General features: G+C 45.6%; 1 protein-coding gene across 1 annotated transcript in view; it reads right to left on the minus strand.

Annotated features, from left to right (window-relative positions):
* Positions 1-22,697, minus strand: part of UGT8 (UDP glycosyltransferase 8) — a 140,413-nt gene extending 117,716 nt beyond the window's left edge. The window contains exon 1 of the mRNA XM_077278683.1: positions 22,372-22,697. The gene's annotated coding sequence lies outside the window, so the exon portion shown is untranslated. The remainder of the gene's footprint in view (positions 1-22,371) is intronic.
* Positions 22,698-24,206: the final 1,509 nt, after the last annotated feature.

Consider the following 24,206-nt stretch of genomic DNA (forward strand, 5'->3'; position numbering starts at 1 on the left):
GCCTGTGCCGCTGCTGTAATAGGGCACAGTGACACACACAGCCACCGTCTTCCAGCACACATCCTACTCACCTCCCTGCACACCCTCGCTGGCACTGCATCTCGCTCGTTCCGGCGCCAGCATCTCTTCCTGATAGGCGATCACGTGGCCCTGCTCATTAAGGTAATGAATATGCATGCCTCTCCAGTCCCCTAGGCGTTGAGTGCGTATTCATTACCTTAATGAGCGGGCCCATGTGATCGCTTGGCAGGAAGAGCTGCAGGTGCCGGAACGAGATGCAGTGCCAGCAAGGGCACGCCGGCAGGTAAGTAGGATGTTTTTATTTTTTTTTACAGGAGCTATACATGCAGGGATAGGGGAAGCCATGCATACCAGGACAGCGACGGGGGAGCCATGCATACAATGACAGGGATGGGGGAGCCATACATACAGTGACAGGGATGGGGGAGCCATGCATACCAGGACAGCGATGGGGGAGCTGTGCACATCAGGACAGGGACTGGGGAGCCATGCATACCAGGACAGCGACAGGGAAGCTACGCATACCAGGACAGGGGAGCCATGCATACATGGACAGGGATGGGGGAGCCATGCATACAAGGATAGGGATGGGTGAGCCATGCATACAAAGACAGGGATGGGGGAGCCATGTGTGGCGCCCCAGGAGTTCAGGTACAACAGTAGTGCTGCCTTCCTCTCGGGGAGGGTAGTGCTATGCCTGGAGACAAATGAGATTCCATTTGGCAGGTTATCACACACAACACAACAACAATTCACTGACAAGTACTATCCACGCCTTACAATATAGGACCCCTGAGGACCCTGCTTCACCTGTGGGAAGTGTAACACCCGTGCTGCAGCAACATCCTCCAGGGAACCCCTTTAATGCAGCATCGGTCCCCCCTACTGACCAAACCCCACAGGTGGCGTCACAACAAACTTTGAACATTTTCCCCTTTAATGTTGAGGCCCAGGGCCACGGATCAGGTCGCAGCCACTGTGACATCCCCCTTGTGACCAGACCCGGTACCGAGTACCCCACTGCCCTGTGAGTGACTCAACTTTGGCATCACAAACAGAATTTCGTGCCCTGGCATCGCCAGGTACTGTGTGCCAGAGACTGTGACAGTTTGCCGCCAAAAGCCGCCATTGCTGTGCCGCATGGAGTGCGGGGGGAGGAGACGTACCTTTGTGGGCGAAGCTAGCCGGAAAGAGAGCAAAGCAGGAGAAACGGGTGCCGCGCTGTCTGGAACGCCGGAAGTGAAGGCGCCGTACAGCGGAGCCAGAAGTGAAGACGCTGCAAAGTGCCGAGCAACACACCGGAGGAACTGCTGCAGACTCCGGAGAGGAGACTCGGACTCTACCAGGTTAGCGAGGGGGAAGAGCCATGTCTGACCCGTGAAGGGAATTGGCGATGATCGCAGCTGCAGGCCCCATCGTACCCCTGGGCCCCGCAGCGGACGCACCCGCAGGCCCAGTGATGCCCCCAGGCCCCGCGGTGGACGCAGCTGCAGGACCCGCACCACTACCAGGCCCCGCAGAGCCGCAGCTCCAGCAAGCCAGCTGGAAACCGACACAGCTACGGCACCCATCATGCCCCTCTCCGTGTCGTATATACCTGGAGCTGCATGGCTCCCACAGTATTCCGGAGTCATATGCATTAAATAACTTTAAAGAAAGGCTCTACAGCCTTTTTGAAGATTATCCTTTGACAGGGCATCAGAAAATTAATATCTTAACTGGCCAACTGATTGGTGCGGCCCTGAGAGAGGTAAAATCCTGGCCGGATGTGGAGAAAAGGACTGTGCAGCAGATCTTTGCTAAGCTCAAAATTAACTTTGACACCTGCACCTCTGCAGAAATAAAAATTAAGTTCTTCGGGTGTAAGCAAAAAGCACAGGACAGTATACGGGACTATGCCCTTAATTTGCAGGAGGCGCTCCGGGCTGTTAATCAAGTGGATTCTAACAGCGTACAGGATGGAGATAAACTCTTAAAAGAGCACACAGGACTCAGCTACGCATCCTAGTCTTGCAAAACCCTGACCTGTACTTTGCAGAATTTAAGGACAGAGCCATCCGGGTGTTGCATGAACCTCCACCCACTCCACTTAAGCATCCAGCCCTCATGTACCACCAAGAGGTAGTATCATATCCACAGTTCCCCGTTGAAGCTGATGCACAGGTCCTAGATGAGGATTCTTCTACAGGACTACGCCTCCAGGTGTAAGAGCTGACCAAGAGTGTTGCTGCATTAGCCCAGACCGTAAGTCTCTACAGGAATCCCCTAAGGAGAAGATCAAGATGGCTTCCAGACTGAAGGACATCCCCTGGCAATGACAGAAGAGGATCCCGCCGACCAGAGGGAGAGACGATGATCGCTGTCACCAGGATGGACGACCCATCTGCCGCCACTGCAACCAGGCAGGACACATTGCAAGGTACTGTCATTTAAACGAGTGACCCCCTGGGGCAAAAGGCCAACCCCCAGGAGTAGGATGACCAAGCCCACACAACTGGCGAGCCAAATACGTCAGAGGACGACCTGTTCTCTCCATTGTGATCGATGGCATCCCGATGAATGCTTTGTTGGACACTGGTTCACAGGATACAACTAATGCCTTACATCCTTTATAAACGTCATTGGGCTGATACAGACATTACCCGTGGTCCAGATAGTGATTTAACCATAGTTGCCAGTAATGGTCAGCCTTTGCCGCAGGTGGGATACAAAGAGGTCACTCACCATTAAAGTGGGGCGGGTAGAATTAAAAGCCCAAGGGATGGTGATTGCTGATATTGATCAACGTGAATGTAACCCTATGATGACTATTGGTACTAATTAGTGATGAGTGAATATACTCGTTACTCGAGATTTCCCGAGCACGCTCGGGTGTCCTCCGAGAATTTTTTAGTGCTCGGAGATTTAGTTTTCTGCACCACAGCTGAATGATTTACATCTCTTAGACAGCTTGATTACATGTGGGGATTCCCTAGCAACCTGGCAACCCCCACATGTACTTATGCTGGCTAACAGACGTAAATCATTCAGCTGCGGCGATGAAAACTAAATCTCCGAGCACTAAAAAATACTCGGGGGGCACCCGATCATGCTCGGGAAATCTCGAGTAACGAGTATATCCGCTCATCACTAGCAATAATGTTATTGAAAATTGTCTGGCTGAGGCTATTGTCTTATTGCAACAGGTGGCTGAAACTGCTGGTCCAAGTGAACAGAGAGTTCTGCAAAGGAAATCAAAGCCCTGGCATAAAGACAACAGGTAGAACTGTCTGGTGGAAAAATTGGTTAACCGTTGCCTAGAATAGAAGAGTCATTGGTTGCGTTAAAATCTGCTAATTACTTTTCTACCTTGGATCTCACCAGTGGGTACTGGCAGGTTCCCGTAGCAGAGGAGGATAAGCAGAAGACTGCCTTCACAACACCAATGGGTCTGGCAGAATTAAACTACATGTCATTTGGACTGTGCAATACCCCAGGGACATTTCAGAGAATGATGGAGAGCTGTCTCGGGCCCAAGAGCTTTGAAACTGTCTTGTTGTACCTTGTTGTCTATTCCAAGACATATTAAGATCACCTGAAGCACCTGGCCAAGGTGTTTGAAGCCCTGTCCAACTTTGGCTTCAAGGTAAAACCATCTAAATGTCACCTGTTGAAATCCAAAGTACAGTACCTGGGCCATGTGGTGAGCTCTGAAGGAGTGGTCCCAGACCCTGACAAGGTTACTGTGATCAAGAACTGGCCAAAACCCAGTAACATCAGATGTAGATTGGGATACTGAGAGACAGCAAAAGTACCGTCAAGTACAGTAATGCGTAGATACTTGCGGGTATCGGAATTCCGATACCGAGATCCGATACTTTTGTGGTATCGGGTATCGGTATCAAAACAACATTAATGTGTAAAACAAAGAATTAAAATAAAAAATATTGCTATACTCACCTCTCCGACGCAGCCTGGACCTTACCGAGGGAACCGGGAGCCTTCTTTGCTTAAAATGCGCGCTTTTACTTCCTTCCGCGACGTCACGGCTTCTGATTGGTCGCGTGCCGCCCATGTGGCCGCGACGCGACCAATCGCAGCAAGCCGTGACGTAATTTTCAGGTCCTCAATGCCTAATTCTAGGCATTCAGGATTTTAAAATTACGATCCGGCTTGTGATTGGTCGCGTGCCGCCCATGTGACCGCGACGCGACCAATCACAGCAAGCCGTGACGTAATTTCAGGTCCTGATGCCTATTTCTGCATTCAGGACCTGAAATTACGTCACGGCTTGCTGTGATTGGTCGCGTCGCGGTCACATGGGCAGCACGCAACCAATCACAAGCCGTGACGTAATTTTAAAAATGCGCGCGTTTCCTGCCTCCCGTGACGTCACGGCTTGTGATTGGTCGCGTCGCCCATGTGACCGCGACGCGACCAATCACAAGCCGGATCGTAATTTTAAAATCCTGAATGCCTAGAATTAGGCATTGAGGACCTGAAAATTACGTCACGGCTTGCTGTGATTGGTCGCGTCGCGGCCACATGGGCGGCACGCGACCAATCAGAAGCCGTGACGTCGCGGAAGGAAGTAAAAGCGCGCATTTTAAGCAAAGAAGGCTCCCGGTTCCCTCGGTAAGGTCCAGGCTGCGTCGGAGAGGTGAGTATAGCAATATTTTTTATTTTAATTCTTTATTTTACACATTAATATGGATCCCAGGGCCTGAAGGAGAGTTTCCTCTCCTTCAGACCCTGGGAACCATCAGTGATACCGTCCGATACTTGAGTCCCATTGACTTGTATTGGTATCGGGTATCGGTATCGGATTAGATCCGATACTTTGCCGGTATCGGCCGATACTTTCCGATACCGATACTTTCAAGTATTGGACGGTATCGCTCAACACTAGTAGAGAGAAGTCTATCATAAGCGAGACAAAAGCATGAAAGAAGCTATAACCGACGTGCCCCTGCAATTCCCTTGTCACGAAGTGAACAGTGCTAAAACGTAAAAGAAGACTGCACAAACTTGATGACCAGTGGGAAGCAGAACCGTATACTATCCTACCTTCAAACTTCAACAACACGAAAGTCTGCCTTATCAGTAAAAATTAAGGAGAAACTTCAGCTGCAGTATCGAGAGACCACCTCAAAGTATGCCCTGAGGAACAAAGAAACAGACGCAGGAACATCTCCACCCATGGAAGAAAAAGAAAAGAAAATTCACACCGTTCTTGGAGATTTTCCCCAGTCTTGGACTCAGATACATCAGGCCATAGTGATACCTTTCTTAACTTTTCCCCAGCCGGAAATACAAGAAGAATTGACTCAGAACCATCCTGAACCAGAAGAGACTTTACACCAGCAGGTTCAAGCAGCAAATGTCACCCCAGCAGTGGAATCAGACAATTCACCCTCTGCTATTGGTGAAACTGTCAGACCTATGGTGAACCTGAGAAGTCACAGACGATTACCCAGTTTACCTACACAGTGCAGGCCTACAAATAGTACATGCACCAGTGGGTACACATCAGCAAACATCTTAGACCAGGAATTACGTAGGTCTACTTGTAGCACCAAGGGTCAAATCCCAGCCCGTTAAAGGGACTGTCAATAATTGGTGTTACCTGTTTAAAATGTTTGCATGTATTCCGTTACAGGTTAATAATGGACATTGAGGTAATGGACAGTGATTACCGAAAAAAACTTTCATTGTATATAGTTTGGCACCCTTAAGGTGCACCCTGGTTCTGCCCACTTGCCTATACTTCTTATCATGTATGTTTTCAACAGTCAGCCACAACATGTTCTGGGTGCGTGGTAAATAAAGTATGACCCTGGGTGATGGTGGGGGCTACATGAGTTACATTGAAATGCATTTGCTGTAAATGGTCGAAAACATTGCCTCATTCAAGAACCGTGCCTTCCGTAAGGGATGAAAAGTTTAACCTGTTCTGATGTATTTCCAATGTATTTGCAAAAATGTACTTTTAACCTGTTGTTTATGTTTCCTTTTCCAGTCCAGGAGTACTGGATTTAACGGGGGGGGGGGATATGGCACCCCAGGAGTTCGGGTACCACAGTACCACAGCAGTGCTGCCTTCCTCTTGGGGAAGTGGTCTGGAGGCTATGTCTGGAGGCAAGTGAGATTCCCTTTGGCAGGTTATCACACACACAACACCTTCCAAATCCAGGCCAGGAGGGGGAGCTCAAAACCCTGTTTTAGGGCAGCTTCCCACAATAAAGATCCTGGTTTGGAGGAGGAGTCAGTTTAGTCTGTACAGACAGTCTGTGAGTGAGGACAGACAGGGACAAAGCACAGTGGAGATTCAGAACTCCAGGAGGCTAAGATTAGGCCTCCAGGGAGTCGGTGTGCAGAAACCAGGTACCGGGAACCCGAGGCTTTTGTGGAGTACTAAGACACAGGGCAGAACCGGAGGGCATAGGATTACAAGGATATTGCCCATTTGCACCTGTGGTACAGCAGCACCCTGGATCCTGGAGTCACCGTGCGGAGACCCCCAGCTGCCTACCATACAGGTACCTGTCCCAGGACAGGGGAACGAATTAGGACTTTGCTGGGAACACTTAGTGACAGCAGGGACCTCAGACACAGCAAACACAGAGAGGAAGGCCCCCAACCTGACCTGCCCAGGGGATTCCACTTGTCTCTGGACTGCCTGGACGCCTAATGTACTTGTTGCCGGTTCCCTGGACTGTGGCCTGCCATCTGCAGTAAACAGGTAAAGACTTACAACTTGTCTCCTCCATTTATTCACTGGCACATACTATCCACACCTTAAACCATAGGACCCCTGGGGACCCGGTTTCACCTGTGGGAAGTGTAACACCTGTGCTGCTGCAACATCCCCAGGGGACCCCTTTAATGCAGCGTTGGTCCCTCCTACTGACCAAACCCCACAGATGGCGTCACGACAAACTTTGAACATTTTCACCTTTAACGTTGAGGCCCAGGGCCATGGACTGGGTCGCAACCACCGTGACATCCCCCTTGCGACCTAGTACCTCACTGCCCTGTGGGCGACTCACATGCAAACCAGGACAATGACGGGGGAGCCATGCATACCAGGACAGCGACAGGGGAGCCACGCATACCAGGACAGGCACAGGGGAGCCATGCATAACAGGACAGGGATGGGGGAGCCATGCATACAAGAATAGGTATGGGTGAGCAATGCATACAATGACAGGGATGGGGGAGCCATGCATACCAGGACAGCGACGGGGGACCTTGCATACAATGAAATGTACAGGGGAGCCATGCATACCAGGACAGGGATGGGGGAGCCATGCATAGCAGGACAACGATGTGGGAGACTTGCATACCAGGACAGTGACGGGGGAGCCATGCATACCAGGACAGCGACGGGGGAGCCATGCATACAATAACAGGGATGGGGGAGCCATGAATACAATGACAGGGATGCGGGAGCCATGCATACAATGACAGGGATGGGGGAGCCAAGCATACCAGGATAGGGATGAGGGGACAATGCATACCTGGCTTATACTCGAGACAATAAGTTTACTTAGTTTTTCGTGGCAAAATTAGGTGCCTCGGCTTATACTTGGGTCAGCTTATACTCGAGTATATATGGTATTTAACAACTTATAGCACAAACAACAAGCTCTCCTGCAGCTCCATTGTCACATCTTTGTCTGAACATAGTGCAAGCTCCATCCTGGTCACTGGGAGGTGTCACACTAAGACCTCAATTGCTGTTTTCTTCTGCACAATATAGCATCCTATTCTTGGTGGTCATGGAAGATGGCACAATACTTGTGGTGAATGTTGCAAGTGAACAGCAGTACAAAATTTTCCTGTCTCAGGGCCACATGAGTCAATGTGTTTTGCTGTGATTACTGCATCCAAAGTAAACTCTAGAGCCCCACGGGACAATGTGTTTCGCTGTGGCCACTGTACTCTTGTGAAACACTGTAAGGGAGCTCTCACTAGCTGCCACCTTACTGACATGCCCCAGCCTGGCTGACTCTGCCTTTCTCCTTCACAGCTTGTCTCCATGTCTGCTACCATGACTGCATCATTTAGCTTTTCCTGTACTTAAGTGCCCCAAACTTGCCTGCTATGGGGAACTGCCGCCACTGTTGAATTTTTCCTCAGACATGCTCCCTTTAATTGCCTTGGCTGCAGGCACGGACAGGCCCACAGGAGAACAGGAGGATCCTCTGGTGGGCTCCATGCAGGAGTGGGCCACCATTTTCTTGGATGAGCAGTACTTGGTACAAAATACTTAATTCACTATATACAGAAAAAGGCAGATTTTATTCATTTAACAATCAACCCAGTATATTGCTATAGAAATTTGTGAATGAGTGTATAGTCAAATTTGCATGTAGCTATGAAAAATTGGGCTCTGGAGTTCATATTACTGGTCCTTGGCATCCCAGTCCAAAGCTGCTTGGCTGTCATACACACACTCGGTGATGATTGATAACCTTTCTTTGAGGGTGTAATTTCTTGTCTCTCGCTCATTAACAACTAACTAAAGAAACAGGTCCCTATTACTGCTCACCAACTTTGAACTAGTGCTACCATTAACCCTGTTACCCATGACTAACAGGAACTGCAACCTCCAGGAGGATAAAACATGCAATAAAATCCATTTTGCATAACATTAAAACACAGGGGTCTTCAGAGGGGGTGCACAAGTTCTTCCCCACCTTCACATCATTTATAATAGAAATCATTAAAACAATACTTTGCAAGACTGAATACTGTGCATGTTGACCACAGGGCAACACCAAAAGATCCTAAAATGAGCTTAGAAGTATGAGAAGTGCAACATAGAGTAATGGCAGAAAATTGTCCAGTTTGATCAATTAATTTTAGATTTTTTTACAACTCGAGGACAGAGGGATGTGAGGGTCTGGGAAAGAGATTATAGCAGTATACACTACAAAGAGTAGGCAGTGTTGGCTGAGGCAGTATGATACTTTGGGCAATGTTTTGTTATGAAACATTGGGTCTAGACATTTGGGAGGATGGTACTTTTCACATGTAACAGCTACCTAAATATAATTTCAGACTATGTATATCCCTTCATGGCAGTGGCATTCCTTACTGGCAGTGACATCTTTCGGCAGCAAATTGCAGCAACTACACATCAAAATTGTTTAAAGTATGGTTTAGGGAACATGACAAGAACTTCACAATCTGAATCAGGCCTCTAAATTCTCCGGATCTTAATCCAAATAAGCATCTGTGGTATGTGTTGGAAACTCCATTTAATATTTTACAAGAATTATAGAATCTGCTCATTTTTTTGGTTCCCGATATTGTTAGGCACCCTCAGCGTTACTTTGGTGTTCATAACTTGACGGGTCAATGCTGCTTTGGCAGCAAGAGTTGGGGTGGGGGTGTGTACACAACATTAGCCAGGTGATTTTAATGTTATGGCCTATGCACTGTATACAATAGTTGTTGCATTCTATTATGCCTTTTTAGATTCATAGTGCAGCGCCCCAGAGTCCTGGTCGTTGCAGTACTGATGCTCCGCCGCTAAGGGGGGCTATGGTACCTCTGATGGCACTGAAGGAGTTCACCTGACCAGGTATCACAGACACCAATATACTTCACAGTCTGTCCTCCAGGGGGAGCAAAGGGTACTATGTATTAGGCCACTCCTCACAATCTGGTAAAACTGGGGGTTAGATAGGAAGTTAGTGAGAAGCTGACTGGGTTGGAACCAGGCAACATCCTGTGGCAGAGGGTGTTGCAGGGGAAGATTCAGGGGGGTCCCTGTCAGGGGTGGGATCCTGACAGAGGCCTAGCGAACAGAAAGAACGTTACGGGACCGCGCCTGCACTTCATCTCGGCGGTACCCCAAGAAAGGACAAGAAGCGAGGTTTATTGTGCTGAGTGAGAAACGAGATCAACGCAACAAGGAGAAACACCAGTAGGAGTCGTGCTGTAAGACGAGGCAACATCCTACTGAGGCGCGTAGCCGGTGGCCGGAAACACCGAGGAAGTATCAAGCTCCAGGCCTTACTTCAAACCTATGGCAGGACAGTCAGTTATAGGCGGGCTGTCTCACTCAAATCACCTAAGAAGACATAGGGGACAACATTTGGAGAGGGGCGACACTAGGGTCCCGGAAGAGCTCCGAGCCTACCCATCATATGGGTGCGTCCTAGCCATATCATCTGGGGGGACGAAGAAGAACATCATAATCGAGTTGTGAGGGAACTTCAGAAACAGACATAACAGTTGTGGGGACTATCCCGTAAGCACAGCAGGGGAGGACCACAACATACAAGCGCTAGAAAGTAGGCACAGATTTCCACCTGCAAAGGGAACTCTGGAGGTGTCATCGGACCGGCTGGACTCAGGTGGCCCGGTTAACCGTATTCCGGACTGAGGATCCTGAAGCCTTCAGTAAAGAGGTAAAGAGACTGCAACCTGGTGTCCTCGTTATTCACCGTGACCTGCACCACACCACAACATCATCACATTCTCAACTTTCACTGGATGCCCCTCAGCAGGGTCACGGACCGGGCCTAGCCACCGTGACAACCCCATAACTGAGACACAGAGGCCCGGTACCGGGTGCCCCTCGGCCCTGCGGCAGTGGGGGTGCTCCAACTTGGCGTCATGAACAGGATCTACTTAAGCCTGAAGAATCAGGTCATGTGTGCCTTGGAACTGTGATTTATTGTGCTTGGACTGCGACTTATTGCAAAGACTGTGTATTGCCACTTATCGCCAAAAGTTCCCGCAAAAAACCGCCGCCATTGCAGCGCCACAGGGAGCGCATAGGAAGAAGAAGGGCGTACCATGGGAGGAGACTACCAGAGTGGCGCCAAAAGCGGCGACCGCCCCCTCCGACTATTGCTGCGAGATGATGACCTGCCCAGAAGCAGAGGAGAACCACCCCTGATTTGCAACGGCGGGAACGAGGTGAAGAGGGAGCTCGACCTTGGAGAGATGGCGGAGGCAGGTGCATGCACTGCCGTCGAATGCCGGACAGCGAAGACGATCAGCAAGTGCCCGGGCGGCGGCGAAGTGACCCCGGGTTGTCCCCACTAACCGGAGACGGATCCGAACCCACCGCAGCTGAAGGACTCAAACTCCTTGGAGCCGCTGGCGGAGAATCCGAGCCTGCCTATCCCGACCACGGAGCCATGGCGAGCGGAGCCACATTGGGAGGCCGCCTTGGAAGAGCCGCAGTCCGGGCTGCAGCCGACTCCAGTGTCCTTGTTAACAGAACAGATCGACATCGGTGGAATCACATCAGGCGCAGGTATGGAAGGCGCCCCTACTCCCCCGGCCGATTCTGCTCCCCCGACCGATCCTGCTCCCCTGACCGATCCCGCTCCCGCGACCGTTCCTCACCCCAACAGTGACCGGTTCCTCTCAGCGGAGCTGGTGGTGCTAACCCTCGACACGATGGGGAAGCTGGTGCCTCCGCTACCGATCAAGATGGGGGAACCCCTAGATGTGAGCTCAGAGGGGGTGATCTTCCAGTGGGATACCCCCCGGATTGGGCCAGATGGGGCTTGGGAGGAAGGCCTCACCCTTGCTGTGCTCACTTGGGAACAATATAAACAATGCCTGATCCTACATTGGAAAAATCGAAAAGAGACAGAACAAACTGACGCGCCGAAAATGCAACACCCAAAGCCTGCGCATGGCAGGAAGGACGCAGTAAAGCGGGGAACTGTGCTGGCCTTTCACCCAAAGCGGGGTTGTGGCTCCATACAGGTACCGGGACTACCGACTGACGTCTTCGTTACTAGTCACGATGTGAAGACTCCTTTCCGCAACCGATACGGTGACCCATTATTGCAAAGGGGGGATCAGGTGACCTACACCCGCCACCGGAGTGCACAAGAATGGTGCGCTCGGAACGTCCAACCATGTGGGCTTGAGGGGGTGTCGCCCGTTGCCCCGACCATGACCGATCCGGACTTGACAGATCTTGTTACTATCGCCAATGTGCGCCTTGTTGCTGCTGCTGAGCTTGCAGCCAGGGTTAGCGTTCGAATCCAGACCCCGGGTGACCTGACTGCACCCGAGAGACCAACCACCGATACTGACATCGCATCAGCCGGAGACCAGGGACCGAAGCCGCCACGGTCAGGAGATGTCCACTACCGGCTGATGTCTTGCAATCTACTATGAAGCTTTAAAGTGCTTTGCAAACTGTACATAGTTAACTGTCCGTCTTTCTATGTGTCTTCTTGCTGCTGCAACCCGACTAGGGTTAACTCTTAAAGGGATCCCTTAGTTTACCCGGGATCCCTATTTTTGCCTTTTTGCTTTTGTTTCTTGTTCATCATTGTTGAAAAGAACTGCTGGATCATGAACACTGCATGATTACAAACTTATTGTAAATAGTTTGCACCTTCTTAAAGGTGCCCTCTACTGGTTTTACGAAGAAATGGACTCTTTGCGAAGAAATTGTTCTTGGAAACAGCACCGGAGTCCCTGCTGTACACGAACTTGCAGCTTGAGAAGTTGCACTACCTCCAAGAGACTTGGTCCCCTTTTAAAGGGAACGTTTATCGATAGCACTTAAAGTAGAATAATGCTTACATGTCGAAGTTATATGTAGTTAGCTAGTTAATTGTTAGAAATGTTTAATAATGTGTTAGAAAATGAGGACAGGAAGTGAACCCATATGGGGTTAGTCGGTGAGTCCTCCTAGGAGCCTTACAGAGATGGCTCAGTGATCTTGAACTGAGAGAAGGTTGATAAGTTCTATACTGTGTATAGTAGCAGAAAGGCAGTAGGCCCGGGCGAGAAGGGGCGGTCCTGCAATAGAGCGAGAGGCAGTAGGCCTGGGGCAGATAGACAGGCGGTCCTGCAGATGTAAAGGTGGAAAATGAAGAAAAGTTGATTAGCCTTATAGTGTTTTATAAGAAGGTCTTTAGTGGATTCAGCTCATACATCCTTAAAGGCAATGTTAAATTATTGTTCAGAAATTTGCACTTAGTAGAATACCCGGTTGGGTAAGAGAAGCTATTTATAGTATGTTATTTAAAATATTTAACCATGTTTGTAACGTTCAAGTGTCCTCACCTCCCATAAAGGGAAGCTCTGTTCAAATTTACTTGTTATTGCATTTCAAAAATTGTATGTCTTTTTGCTGACATGTATTGTTGTTTTCTTCCCAGTCCAGTAGTACTGGGTTTAACCGGGGGGAGTGCAGCGCCCCAGAGTCCTGGTCGTTGCAGTACTGATGCTCTGCCGCTAAGGGGGGCTATGTTACATCTGATGGCACTGAAGGAGTTCACCTGACCAGGTATCACAGACACCAATACACGTCACAGTCTGACCTCCAGGGGGAGCTAAGGGAGCTATGTATTAGGCCACTCCTCACAATCTGGTAAAACGGGGGGTTAGATAGGAAGTTAGTGAGAAGCTGACTGGGTTGGAACCAGGCAACATCCTGTGGCAGAGGGTGTTGCAGGGGAAGATTCAGGGGGGTCCCTGTCAGGGGTGGGATCCTGACAGAGGCCTAGCGAACAGAAAGAACGTTACGGGACCGCGCCTGCACTTCATCGCGGCAGTACCCCAAGAAAGGACAAGAAGCGAGGTTTATTGTGCTGAGTGAGAAACGAGATCAACGCAACAAGGAGAAACACCAGTAGGAGTCGTGCTGTAAGACGAGGCAACATCCTACTGAGGCGCGTAGCCGGTGGCCGGAAACGCCGAGGAAGTATTGAGCTCCAAGCCTTACTTCAAACCTATGGCAGGACAGTCAGTTATAGGCGGGCTGTCTCACTCAAATCACCTAAGAAGACATAGGGGGCAACATTTGGAGAGGGGCGACACTAGGGTCCCGGAAGAGCTCCGAGCCTACCCGTCATACGGGTGCGTCCTAGCCATATCATCTGGGGGGACGAAGAAGAACATCATAATTGAGTTGTGAGGGAACTTCAGAAACAGACACAACAGTTGTGGGGACTATCCCGTAAGCACAGCAGGGGAGGACCACAACATACAAGCGCTAGAAGGTAGGCACAGATTTCCACCTGCAAAGGGAACTCTGGAGGTGTCATCAGACCGGCCGGACTCAGGTGGCCCGGTTAACCGTATTCCGGACTGAGGATCCTGAAGCCTTCAGTAAAGAGGTAAAGAGACTGCAACCTGGTGTCCTCGTTATTCACCGCGACCTGCACCACACCACAACATCATCACATTCTCAACTTTCACTGGACGCCCCTCAGCAGGGTCACGGACCGGGCCTAGCCACCGTGACAACCCCAGAACTGAGACACAGAGGCCCGGTACCGGGTGCCCCTCGGCCCTGCGGCAGTGGGGGCGCTCCAATAGCCTACAAGAACATGGATAGTAGTAGTAGTAGTAGTAGTTAGTAGTAGTAGTAACTAGTGGCATTCTTAAGGACACACTTGGCCATTTCCACTCTTTTTTTTTATCAGTAATAAAAATCACTTAGAAGTGGTCCAAATGTTTATCATGTTGTCTTCTTTTGTTATTTGCAGCCATGTTTATTAAAAGCATGAAGATATGGTAAAAAAGAGGAAAATCAGTGAAGAAAAGGGAATGACACATTGAAAGGGGTATTCTTATCATTGTGCTTCATGTATGGTAAATTACAAAGTTGATTGCTTTTACAAGCAATTAGCTCCATTTAATGTACAAGAGTGACGGCAGCAGATTAGTTTGACGTGACTGAGGAAAAGCTATCCCTCTGTCAGCCCAGTTTGATTGTGGGTGCCAATGGGTGGCTATGGCAACTGGAGGCCTGATAATGGCCTCTGAGTCAGCCATGAATCACAACCAATAAAATCCCACATGGAGCATGCAATCTTGAGATGCATGCTAAATGTTCCTTGTGGCAATTAATAAATATTTTAATACAAAAAAGTAGAAACATATTATTAAGTGTTAAAAAAAAAGGTAAAAACACCCTGCCCAAAATTCCAGTAGCTTTCTCAATGAAAAAAAGTTTTAATCTGGAAAAAAATAATTGTAACTAAAAAAAGTCACATATATTACCATCGCTGCATCAACAATGAAACATGGTATATCATTATTCATCCCGTTTTGTGCCACAAAAAAATAGTAAAAACAACTGCAAAACTGCATTTTTTATTTATCCTGCCTCATAAACAAATTGCCGCATTTTTCAGATTATGAAATGCACTTTTTTGGGAGGGAAAACGATATTGCTTCTTATAATTCGAATGTAGCTTACTGTGGAGATTGGGGGCCTGCTGTGCTGGAGTGGGGACTGCTGCGGTGGAGCGGGGGCCCTAGGGTCGATGCTGCAGGAATCTGGCGGCATCAGAAGAGGGAGGCGATGCTGAGGTCTCCAGGCTGAGAGGAGGGGGGTATTCGGTGATATGATGCTACAGTGGGCTCCGGACTATCACAAAATGTTGGTGGAACCAACCAATTAGGCATTTTCTTACAAATGGAGAGGCAGTGGGAATAATGTTCTTAGTTATCTGGAGTCAGTCTGGTGGAGGTGTGAATTGTATCCATGTAGTGACTCATAAATCCAGGTGTTAAATTGAGTCCTCCTGTCAGAGAATTGAACATCTTCATTAGTTTGAATTCCCAACTTTTTCTATCCCTGTCATCCTTAAAATGACCTTTTAGTATTATGCCTTTTAAATCTGTCCAGAGAAATGTTTTCTCACAGGCTTGTCCATTTAATTCCTGATTGTGTGTCTGTGTAGATTCATCCTAGTTTGTAGTCTTTGCATAGTTTCCCCAATATAGATACTTCCAGGGCACCTCGTACATTGTATCATGTACACCATGTTGGAGGATGTACATGAAAAGGAACCCGTGACCTTATGGTCCTGATTTGTGTTTGGTACGCTGACTATATTTGTTGGTAATATGTGAGTACAAGTTTTGCATTTTTTTATGTTAAAAGGGAATGTGCCAGTCACTGATGGTGATGAGAGGACACTTCGGACAAGGAGATTCCTTAAGTTAGGGGGCTGTTTATAGGAGAGAAGTGGTAGTTCTGGGAATATGTCTTTCAATTTGTGGTCTCTGTGGAATATGGGTTGGAGATCAGCACCAATTTTCCTTAGGATGCTCATGTGGGGGTTGTATGTGACCACAAGAGGTACCCTGTTGTTATCCTCTCTCAGTTTGTAATCCAGGAGGCTGTTTCTTGGGATCCTTGTAGCCCCGTGGATCTGCTCATCTAATACCAGTGGATGGTATCCTTGTAGGAATGTATTCCTCAGTGATCGCAGCTGTAGTTCCCAGTCTTTACTGTCTGAACAGGTCCGAATATATCTCAGAGCTTGACTGTAGATGATGGATTTTTTTGTGTGTCTTGGATGAAAGCTGTTCCATCTAAGATAAGCTGGACGTCCTGTGGACTTATGGTAAATTGATGTTTGTATGGCGTTGTCCTTGATGTATATGGTCATGTCTAGAAAATGTATTTGGGTCTTTGAAAAGTTGAGGGTGAGCTTGATGGTTGGGTGGCACTTGTTGAAGTTATTTTGGAAGGTGAGTAGATCATCTTTTCAGCCTGTCCATATTATTAGCAGATCATCAATGTAGCGGAAGTATGCAAGAGGTTTAACAGCAAGATGACAAAAATTCTTCCTCCAGTTTTGCCATAAATAAGTTAGCATATTGTGGGGACATTTTGCTTCCCATGGCGCTGCCCATACACTGTTGGTATAAATTGTTCCCAAAAGAAAAATAATTGTGATGGAGCACAAACCTGATAAATTGCAGTGTTGGTTCTGTGGCTAGATTGTTCTTTTGAAGGAAATTTTTGCATGCTGCAATTACATCCTCATGAGGAATGTGTCCAATAGATTCATATATGCTGATAATGCTTATTGTTTCAGGGGTAAATCTTCTCATCTATGACCAGATTATATTACATGAAAGCAATAATCAGATTCCTTGCTATAAAACTCTGCTATTAGTTGCTTCTGAAATGACAGCTGCCACTAGATGAAAACTGATGACAGGTAGGGATACAGTATACAATACTTACTATATCTGTTTGATGGCAGGCGCATCGTTCCACGATACCATTGTTGCCTCCGTGATGTGATCACAGTGAGCTGATGTGTTGTCATGACAGCTGAGGGTCTGCTGAAGACCCCTGTGCCTGTAGTTACAATTCTTTTGTAAAAGCCCTCCCATGGCTGGAGAACGTGATTTTAGCTATTGGACGATAGCAGCTTCAAATCCCCCAAGGGAACTATTAAATCCAGTTTTAAAAAAAAATGAAAAAAAGAAAAAAAACACAAAAAAGTTCAAATCACCCCTTTTTTGACTCAGTAAAACAACCAAAAAAGACACATATTTGGGATAGCTGCATAGCTGATTGTATATAAAATAAACTAATTCGGAACGAAAAAAATGTAAAAACGCCAGAATTTTTTTGGGCAGCGAAACATTGCAATAGAATGCTAAAAGAGGCGTTTAACCAAATGGTCTAAAAAAAAACATCAGCTCTGGGCACAAAAAATAAGCCCTAACATAGCCTCATATCCCGATAAATGGAAAACTTGCAGATCTCAGAAAATGGCGACATAAGCAAAATGTTTTCTTTCAAATTTCTGAATTATTTTTCGCCACTTAAATAAAAAAAAATAAAAATAAAAAACATATATGTTTGGTATTTGCATAATTGTACTGACCTGGAGAATCGTATTGCCTGGTCAGTTTTACCATATAGTGAACATGATAAATAAAAAACCGAACAATTGTGAAATTGCACTTTTTTTGCAATTTCAACGCACTTGTAATTTTTTTTCCAGTTTTCCAGTATACCAAGTGGTTGAATAAATGGTGTCATTCAAAAGTACAATTCGTCATGGAAGAAAACATCATACGTCTATATTAAAATGAAAAAATGTATGCCTCTTGGTAAAAGAGGAGGAAAAAATGCAAAGGAAAAAATACGGAAAATGGCCACAGCGTGAAGAGATTTAAGTGCTAGACATGAATGTACAATGTGATGTGGGAGATAGCAAGCAGGGGAGAGGGAGGAAGCCATCTCATCCTAAACTCATTCCATTGAGCTCTGTACTCAGCAGGGTTTTTCAAATAGATGATGCCTTTGCATTAGAACTAGTATTACTAATTAATTGTATTGTAATTTTAGTGGGAATGGTTAGTTATATATCTATTGGTTACAATCATTGTCTGGGACTTGAATGAAACCTAGCTCTGCACTGATACATTGAAGATCCAGCCACCATTCAAAGGCATCAGCAAAGGGGATAAGCATGGAGTGGCTACAGTCATACTATACTGTGAGCAGATGCTGTAATTATGCCCAGTGTATCAGTGATCAGTTGGCTGTCATTCGAGTCCTGGGGTGTGCCTACAGCTGCCACTCACACTACTGTGAGAAGGGACTGAAGTCGCTCTGGGCATGGGCATCTCTTCTATGTCTGAAAGCTGGTGGTTCCTGGGAGCAATAAAGTTCACTTTCTCCCAATAGCTGCATTTTTTGTAAGATGGCAGGACAGTTTTGTAATTCTACAGTGACATGTAAAAGTTTGGGCACCCCTGGCCAAAATTACTGTTTCTATCAACAGTTAAGTAAAGTTAAAGATGACACATTTCCTTCGTATTTTACATTTTAAAAATTATAAAAAGGAAAATGGGCAGATGCAAAAGTTTGGACACCCCGCACTGCTGGTACTTAGTAGCACCCCCTTTTGAAAATATCACAGCCAGACAAGAATCTTTTAATTCTTGTTTGATGGAGTTTCACCCAGTTATCCTTGGAATAATATTCCAGTTATGTGAGATTCCCTGGTTGTCTTGCACGCACTGCTATTTTGAGGTCTAGCCACAGATTTTCAATGATGTTCAGATCAAGGGAATGAGAGGGCCATTGTAAAACCTTCAGCTTGTGCCTTTTCAGGTAGTCTATTGTGGATTTTGACATGTGTTTAGGATCATTATCCATTTGTAGAAGCCATACTCTTTTCAAATTCAGCTTTTTCTTACAGATGGTGCTATGTTTGAATCAATAATTTGTTTAAATTTCATTGAGTCCATTTTTCCCTCTATCAGTGAAATGTTCCTTGTGCCATTGGCTGCAACATCATGATTGATCCACCCTATACTTAATAGTTGGTGAGATGTTCTTTTCCTGAAACTCTATGCCCTTTTTTCTCCACTCTTATCTTTGATAATTGTGGTGAAAGACATCTATTTTAACCTCATCATTTCACAGGACTTGTTTCCAAAATATATCAGGTTTGTTTAGATGTTCTTTTGCTGAATTTTATGGTAAGCAAGTAGGAGAAATTTTCTCCTGATGACTCTTCCAGAGTCTGTTAAATCTTTCTGAAGATCTTTTGCAGTCAAGTGGGGGTTCTGATTTGCCTCTCTAGCAATCCTATGTGAAGTTCTCACTGAAATATTTCTTAGGGTACCGTCACACAGTGGCACTTTTGTCGCTACGACGGTATGATCCGTGACGTTCCAGCGATATCCATACGATATCGCAGTGTCTGACACGCAGCAGCGATCAGGGACCCTGCTGAGAATCGTACGTCGTAGCAGCTCGTTTGGAACTTTCTTTCGTCGCTGGATCTCCCGCTGTCATCGCTGGATCGTTGTGTGTGACAGCGATCCAGCGATGTGTTCGCTTGTAACCAGGGTAAACATCGGGTAACTAAGCGCAGGGCCGCGCTTAGTAACCCGATGTTTACCGTGGTTACCAGCGTAAAAGTAAAAAAAAACAAACAGTACATACTCACATTCCGGTGTCTGTCCCCCGGCGTTCTGCTTCTCTGCACTGTGAGCGCCGGCCGGCCGGAAAGCGAGCACAGTGGTGACGTCACCGCTGTGCTTTCCGGCTGGCGCAGACACAGTGGAGAGAAGCAGAACGCCGGGGGACAGACACCGGAATGTGAGTATGTACGGTTTTTTTTTTTTAACTTTTACGCTGGTAACCACGGTAAACATCGAGTTACTAAGCGCGGCCCTGCGCTTAGTAACCCGATGTTTACCCTGGTTACCCGGGGCCTTCGGCATCGTTGGTCGCTGGAGAGCGGTCTGTGTGACAGCTCTCCAGCGACCACACAACCACTTACCAACGATCACGGCCAGGTCGTATCGCTGGTCGTGATCGTTAGTAAATCGTTATGTGAGACGGTACCCTTAGTCTTCCAGACCTTATCTTGACCTCCACTGTTCCTGTTAACTGCCATTTCTAAATTACATTTTGAACCGTGGAAAGGAGAACTTGAAAATGCTTTGCTATCTTCTTATAGTCTTCTCCTGCTTTGAGGACCTCCACCATTTTCATTTTCAGAATTGTAGGCAGCTGCTTAGAAGAACCCATGGCTGCTATTTTTAAGCACATGGTCAGAGAAGGATGGCTTTTTATAAAGCTGGGAAATTTGCATCACTTGGCTTTTCCTAACGATGATAGAGAACAAGCAATAACTCTAACAGGCTTATTAAGGTCTGAAATCTCCAAGGGCTTCGAAACTTTTGCATTGGCCCATTTCCTTTTTTGTATTTTTTAAAATGAAAAAAAAAATGACAATATATTTATATTTTTCCCCAAAAAATATAGGTAATGTGTTACCTTAAACTTTAGGCCTTTTAGAGATCATTTCATCTTCAACTTGCTTTACTGTTCATAGCAACAGCAATTTTGACCAGGGGTGCACAAACTTTTACATGATACTTTATTTACCTGCAGATTAACCTTGTATCAACAGGTAAATAGTGTAATATGAGATGGAATGTTCCAATTCAGTCACTGTTTTGTTTTTTAATATTTGTTGATATTTTTGCTGCAAATTTTTTAACATGGCATACGTAGTGCACCTTTTCAGAATAAAATATTGAATGTTCTGCTTAGATAATGAAAAGTTTGCTGTAAAAATACAGATGTTCATAAAATCACACTTAGGAGGAGACTTCACATATGAGCAAAACTTTTGCTGATTCAATAATCAGTAGAAAATAAATAGAAACCCTAAATATTGTCCACAATGGCAAAAATTTAAAAAAGCAAGCACACATGAAATACACTTTTAAAGGATGTAAATTAAGAGAATAACAAGGCACAAATGAAAACAATACCAAAATCTAGACAAAAGAATGCAAACACAATAATGAATTGTGCCCTATATGTTTACTGCACATTATATTTGCACACGGTAAATACCAAAAACTTTGTCTGAGTTAGATAAGAACTGAGGACATTCAATAAAACATTTATCATTAAGATCATTAACCTTTATCGTTCTATAATGGTCCTGTCTCTGCTAAGGTTGTGGAAATAACAAAGCAGCACACAGTAAAACAAAGCAGTGGTGTCTAGAATAGGACAACTGATAGTCACAATATAACTATCCTGTTACGATACGTCAATCTTTTCTTATTTTCATATATACTGTAAACCATAGACACATGTTGTTTGTCTACTTTCGGTATCTGTAATGTTTATTGTACCTTTAGGCTGAGTGAGATAAATGTACACACATATCAGATTGGGGGCAAAATCAACAACTCTATAACCAGGAGAAAGGTGAACGTCCACATGGATTGAGCTTAGTTGTGTGCAAAAAAGGCCCAATGGTGAATTATTTTTTTATGATATTATCATTACACAATCAACATTTTAGATTGTGATGGCATATAGTTGCTTCATATCGTTAATAATAATTAATCCAACTCCTGTACAGAACTTACTGAACCTTGAACCTAGTGCCTAGTTTAAGACCATCGCATTCTTCTAGCCCTACCTACTGAAATTGTACCTTATACGCAATAGACCTATAGTCACAATGGCTGCAGGTACACAATCTATGCAAAATGATTAACTTTTCTACAGTTAGATTCACAGACAGACACATCAATGAGGTCAATGAGCCTTCGCAATATTTCACATATGCTTAAACTAATGGTAGGAAGTTCTCATTCATTTGTACACATTTAGATTGGTATCTGGCAATGAGTTGTGCCACAGAGTAGCTAATGAATTTCAAGATTCAGAGATGTCGATCCAACCACTAAACAGTGAATGCCCGACTAATCTTTATGTCATTTATTTACTATATTTATTAAATAAGTATTAAAAACTTAAATGAATGTTGCAAGTTACCTTTCTGAACAAACAAATATCCTATGCTTTACACAGAGGATTCCCATTGCTGGATTTCTAGTCAATTATCTTATAATGCAAATAATGTATTAAAGCACTACTTATAAAATAATGTAAGTTTGCCATTACACCCATGGGCAGATGCGAGAGCAATAAAATGCCACTTTTATACCATTGTGACATCCGTGTGTCAAAGTGTTTAATGTTCACGTGGATTATGGCAGAATTTAATAAATATAATACAGTAAGGATGCCATAAACTATACAGTAGATCAATGTCTTACCTTATATGATTGATCTTTCCCTTATAAACCTATTAGGAAACTAGCTTCCACAGGGAATGTGATCAGTATGACTTGGGTTCTTCTGGAGCGTCCTTCACTTTGTGTCCACTAAATAGCTGAGATCAAGGTGAAAATAATCTTCAGGCTCCTCCTTGCCTTGTATTGTGCAGGATAATGAAGGCACAAGCCAGGTGGCAAGTGCTGTCCAGGTGGAGATCACAGCTTCATGTCCCAGTAATCTCTTGCTATCTGCTTGTGTGATGTTGTCTGCCAGTGTCTAAGCACAGAGTGTGATGGTGATAGTCACAGGCTGTGCCCTCCCTCCCTTCTCTCCTGCTCTTGTGCCCTTTTTAACTAACTTTTCCCAGATCTAACTCCTCCTACCCTCACTTCTGCTTTGTAGACATATTCCCATTGAATATGTAGCGCTTTTATTCTGGATTCTTAAAACCAAAAACCTGTTTTGTAGGAAAGTACCAGGTAGAGCTGTCATAAGTATTTAATAACAACACATAGTGTTTTACAGTAAAACAAGACGGTATTGAATAGTTGTTCTAGAAAGACATGAAATCAATAAACATACACTCAATTTCCAAGGTGACATAGTAATATCAAGATATAGATATACTGCATAGTATATACAGTACAGACCAAAAGTTTGGACACACATTCTCATTTAAAGATTTTTCTGTATTTTCATGACTATGAAAATTGTATATTCACACTGAAGGCATCAAAACTATGAATTAACACATGTGGAATTATATACTTAACAAAAAAGTGTGAAACAACTAAAATTATGTCTTATATTCTAGGTTCTTCAAAGTAGTCACCTTTTGCTTTGATGACTGCTTTGCACACTCTTGGCATTCTCTTGATGAGCTTCAAGAGGTAGTCACCGGGAATGGTTTTCAATTCACAGGTGTGCCCTGTCAGGTTTAATAAGTGGGATTTCTTGCCTTATAAATGGGGTTGGGACCATCAGTTGTGTTGTGCAGAAGTCTGGTGGATACACAGCTGATAGTCCTACTGAATAGACTGATAGAATTTGTATTATGGCAAGAAAAAAGAAGCTAAGTAAAGAAAAACGAGTGGCCATTATTACTTTAAGAAATGAAGGTCAGTCAGTCCGAAAAATTGGGCAAACTTTGAAAGTGGCCCCAAGTGCAGTGGCAAAAAACCATCAAGCGCTACAAAGAAACTGGCTCATATGAGGACCACCCCAGGAAAGGAAGATCAAGAGTCACCTCTGCTTCTGAGGATGCTTATCCGAGTCACCAGCCTCAGAAATCGCAGGTTAACAGCAGCTCAGATTAGAGACCTGGTCAATGCCACATAGAGTTCTAGCAGCAGACACATCTCTACAACAACTGTTAAGAGGAGACTTTGTGCAGCAGGCCTTCATGGTAAAAAAGCTTCTAGGAAACCACTGCTAAGGACAGGCAACAAGCAGAAGAGACTAGTTTGGGCTAAAGAACACAAGGAATGAACATTAGAACAGTGGAAATCTGTGCTTTGGTCTGATGAGTCCAAATTTGAGATCTTTTGGTTCCAACCATAATGTCTTTGTGTGACGCAGAAAAAGTTGAACGGATGGACTCTACATGCCTGGTTCCCACCGTGAAGCATGGAGGAGATGGTGTGATGGTGTGGGGGTGACACTGTTGGGGATTTATTCAAAATTGAAGGCATACTGAACCAGTATGGCTACCACATCATCTTGCAGCGGGATGCTGTTCCATCCGGTTTGCGTTTAGTTGGACCATCATTTATTTTTCAACAGGACAATGACCCCAAACACACCTCCAGGCTGTATAAGGGATATTTGACTAAGA

This window comes from Ranitomeya variabilis, chromosome 1, assembly GCF_051348905.1.
Source record: "Ranitomeya variabilis isolate aRanVar5 chromosome 1, aRanVar5.hap1, whole genome shotgun sequence".
NCBI classification, from domain to species: Eukaryota; Metazoa; Chordata; class Amphibia; order Anura; family Dendrobatidae; genus Ranitomeya; species Ranitomeya variabilis.